The following is a 4,340-nucleotide window of genomic DNA, read 5'->3' as shown; positions in this document are numbered from 1 at the left end:
TGGTTTGCCCTGCAACTTCAGTTCTCTGATGGGTCCAAGAAATGTTGATTTTCAGTTTGTTTAGCCTTTTCTTGTAATAAGGATGAGAATGATGACTCTAAGCTTTCACATATTGGAACTGAAACTGATTCACATAGGACATTTTTAAATCTATTTCAAAGTTAAGGTTTGCTCTCTACTTTTCTACTGGAGAGGAAACTCTTTCTCTCTCCCTTGCATAAACCTCTAAGATTTTACTCTCATGAAAATCCATAAAAGTGGCAAGAAAGAGGGAAAAATGGAGTTAATTGAGCTGAAATAATATTAAATCATATAAAAGTCATCTGATTGAATAATTTTACTTTTGTCACTTTAGACAACTCATTGTTAAGGAGGTTGGAAAATGAAGCCCTGGCATTCAGGATGACTACAAATGAATGAAGTCAGAAGTTTATACCTGTCTCAAGAACAGTTGCTTAAGTATATATTAAATTTGGTGAAGTTCTTTCCCTCTAAGCTATTTCCTGTTCTTACAAAAGCTTTGCAAGTTAGGTACTATTACCTCCATTTCTCAGAGGATGAATCCAAGGCCAATTTCCTGTCTCAAATAACACAATAGTAGCAGATTGAGTCAATAGCATCTGCACCATCACTGTTATTTCAAAATGTTTCTATCAGCAGAATTTCTTCTCTTCAAGCAGAGAAGATTGTCCAGTACTTGCTGAGAAATAATAATTTTTAACACACTAGAGGAAGTATTTATCTTTGAGATAAGATTATTTACTAAGTGGAAACTATGAACTTCTCCCTTCATGGATTCTGGCAGTTGTCCTTAGATAATCCTTGAACTTATTTAGAGCTCACATCCCAAGGGCATTGGTCAGTGAACCCAGTTAGAATCACCCCATTTCACAGCCAGTGATAGAGATTTGGCAGCTGCAACTCTGGCTGGAATTGCTAGTTTTCTGCCTACCCTGCCAATTCCCTCCACATTCATATTTAGCTTATGGGCGCCTGCTCCCTGCGTGAGCTGTCCACAAGGTACAGTTTTTTCCCAGAAAATAAATTTGTTCTATTTATTGTCTATTCTATATAACAAGGCAAATCCCAGTAACCAGCCATATGTCTGATATACAATTACCTCTTTAAAGAATAAATAAAGTATTTAATATCAAGAGACTTCTATTTTCTTACATAACTATATAAACAGCAAATATTTAATAGTTAGAATACACTTGTTCAATGAAGAGCAAGCAAAAATCATTGTTATTAAATGTCTACACTGATGGTCCTTCAGCAGCATATCTTTCAATCCTTATAATCACCTTGAGAGCTATGCATTATTGTCCTGATTTTATGTATAAGGAAAAGGATGCTTGTACAAGGTGATCTACAAGTAAATGATATCGAAAGTATTTGAACCCAGGACTGACTGATTCCATATTCAAAGAATGTTTTCTATTACTACACCATTGGTTTCCAGGTGTGGTCCCAATAACTTTAGCATCCCTTGAAAACTGCAATACTCTGGTCCCAAATCAAACATACTGAACCTGAAACTCTAGGCATAGGGCTGAGAATTTGTGTTTTAGCTGCCTTCTGGGTTGGGGGTGGGGGAAGTAGTGGTTTGATGCACACACAGCATGAGAATCATTGCACTGGACTGTTCCTCCTTAGCTTTCATTTTGGTAGCTCTCTAAGTCTTTGCTCTTATCACTTAATTTGTGTATGCTACTTGCATACAAAGTAAGAACCCAAAATATTTTCTTTTTGCTTCAACAAGTTGTGAGATAATCTCTGCAATAGAAATATGATTTTGCACTTAAAGCTGGATTACATGACACATTTTCTTCTGGGGGCACCACGTCTTGGAAAACATCAATTATAAGTATGGCCATTCCTAGTTACGATGACAATTGTTATTCTCTGTAATATTATCAACAATCTTAACTCAATTATTTTATTTGCAAAATTACATTTCAGTATGAAAAAATGATCCTACAATTAACCTTACATGGTAATATATTGTGCAACAGTTCCTAATCAAGATCACAGTCACCAAATAAACACACCATCGAGGTGGGATTTGATCAACATAATCAGAAATGACTTATTTGCTTTTCAGTGGAAACTGAAGGTGACTGCTGTCCTGGGGGCAGCCTCTGTTCCCTCCCCCCACTGGCCTACTATGAGGTCAGATTCAGTGTGTTATCACATCCATCTCTGATCCCAACAAAAATGACACAGCATTCCCACCCTCAGATCCCACCCTGACAGCAGCAGTGTGCTGTATGGAAGGTTTCTAGGAAAACCAGAGGAAGGGGTTCTCTTGGACTGTGCACAGAAAATCCAAACTGTCTTCTCTCAGGCTGCCTGGTACTTGGTCTGTTTCCCAAGAGCTGTTTTCCCAAGTATACCGAGTTAGTCATAAATATTTTTTCTTTCTGTTGCACATATTCGAAGTAGAAGATCGAGATCTAACTTTTGAAACCACTCATTTTTGTTTTAACTCAAAGACAAGTCCATAGTAGCTCTGGCCTCTTTCACAGAGGGTGCTCTGTGATGGCAATGGGAGAGGTGCTGCCATGACCCTGAATTCTGCTGTCCAGGGTTTCAGCTGAGGCTGAGCTAAGGCTGCTGGGACCCATGTTACCACGAAGGCCTCCCCTTTTCAAGTAGAACCAACCAGAAGATGAAGCATCCTTTTCATGTATTAGTTGAGGCTTAAACTTTTACAAGAGGCACATCTCCCTTGGTTTTCCCTCAGCTTTCTGCTAATTCCCCATTATCCTTCCCTGGGGAAGGAATGACCTTGGTGACAAAAAAAGACCTGCTCCACTTGTAATTACCCTTGTCTAATTTGGTGCTGATTATTATTGAATCTGTTTAAGACATGTGCTGTGATTATACATTTTACTGAGCAGGTTTTGTTCTCTCTTTTGCCCTTAAGGACACATTCAACAAAGCTTTAGCAAAGCTAAGACCTTGAGGACAATGTGACGGTCACTTGGCTGCCCTAAGGTATTTCCTAAGTGACTCCGAGCTCAGAGCTTTGGTGATAAAGGTTGGGTGTTTAGAGGTGAGCTAAGACCAAATATAAGGCCATCTGTTTTCTATCCATCCTATTTCCTCCTTTCTGGTCTTTGCATCAGAAGTGTAGGATACTGCTTAGGAGCATGCATTCTAGAAATGGACCATTTGAGAGTAAAATCTTGGCCTTGCCCCTTACTGACTGCATAATCTTGGGGAAGTTGTTATATATTTTTATTTACCAGGCTCCTCTTCAATTAAATGGGGATAATAAAAATATTACTTCATGATAAACCATCATATGTCATGATTTAAAAGAGCAGCAATCATTTCATTACCTTTCACAATTTCTGTGAGTCATCAATTCAGGAAGGGCTCAACTGGCAGTTTTGACTTTGGTTTCTTATGGGAGTGTGGTTGGAAAATCGCTAAGTACTAAATTTACCATTAGTAAAACAGCATTTATTAGCAAAGTAATTCACCTCAAATCACACAGCCTCGAAATAACTATAAAACTTCATGGCAGTCATTTTTGTAAGAGCAATGCAAGTGGAAGGAGAAATGAACAAATAGATAAATAAATTGAAAGTTCTAAACATGTGAAATTACTATCTAGAAGCTTTTTTTAAAAAATTAATATATTTAATTTCACTTGATTTTTATTTTATTTTGTTTTTTTATTATTACTATTTTTTCATGCTATGTGGTGGGGGTCACATTTCATTCTTTTTCCATGTGAGCATCTCATTATTGCAGCACCATTTGTTAATTTCTTTTTGGCAGGAGAGAAGCGCATAGGCTGGAACCCGGGTCTCCCGCATGGCAGGTGAGAATTTCACTTGCTGTTAACCAGAGAGAAAGAAATGGAAATAAAATGAAAAGCTTTTCCAATGTATGTTTCTTCACTACAAGAAATATTATTATTATATAACAGATCTCTCTAAAGGTAAGAAAAGAAGTTATGAGAAATGTGAAGAGGTTGTGAATAATGAGCTTAACTACATGTTTTGATTTTATGCCATTTCAATTTAGCTTCTGTCATGAAAGATGAGAACAGTGTGTCTCTTCTAGTCCTCTCAACTGCCCCCACAATCCTGACATTTGTCAGTTATTATTTTTATGTTGTCAGAGTTTATATGTTCACATTTTTGTCATGAAAGTAATCCCATGTATTTTTAACACTGATGCAGGGTGCAAACTGCCTCAGGGCTTGACAGCCCCTTCTGGCTTTCCCATCCTTAAGGTTTTCAATTAGGAGCCTTTTGTCATATGTAGTTTTATTTTTCAAGTTGAGCTTAATGCTGTATCTCTTGAGATCTCCCACCTTTGAG

At 37.5% G+C, this 4,340-nt stretch overlaps 1 long non-coding RNA gene across 1 annotated transcript; it reads left to right on the top strand.

Moving 5' to 3' along the window:
- Positions 1–360: 360 nt before the first annotated feature.
- Positions 361–3,901, top strand: LOC143676200 (uncharacterized). Its single transcript, XR_013171908.1, has 3 exons — positions 361–459; positions 2,930–3,058; positions 3,793–3,901. It is a non-coding gene; the product is annotated as an uncharacterized LOC143676200 (long non-coding RNA).
- The last annotated feature ends 439 nt before the right edge of the window (positions 3,902–4,340 follow it).

This window comes from Tamandua tetradactyla, chromosome 3 (assembly GCF_023851605.1).
Source record: "Tamandua tetradactyla isolate mTamTet1 chromosome 3, mTamTet1.pri, whole genome shotgun sequence".
In the NCBI taxonomy this organism is placed as follows: domain Eukaryota; kingdom Metazoa; phylum Chordata; class Mammalia; order Pilosa; family Myrmecophagidae; genus Tamandua; species Tamandua tetradactyla.
The sequence above is the reverse complement of the archived record's forward strand: the minus strand, read 5'-3'. Positions and strand labels throughout refer to the sequence as shown.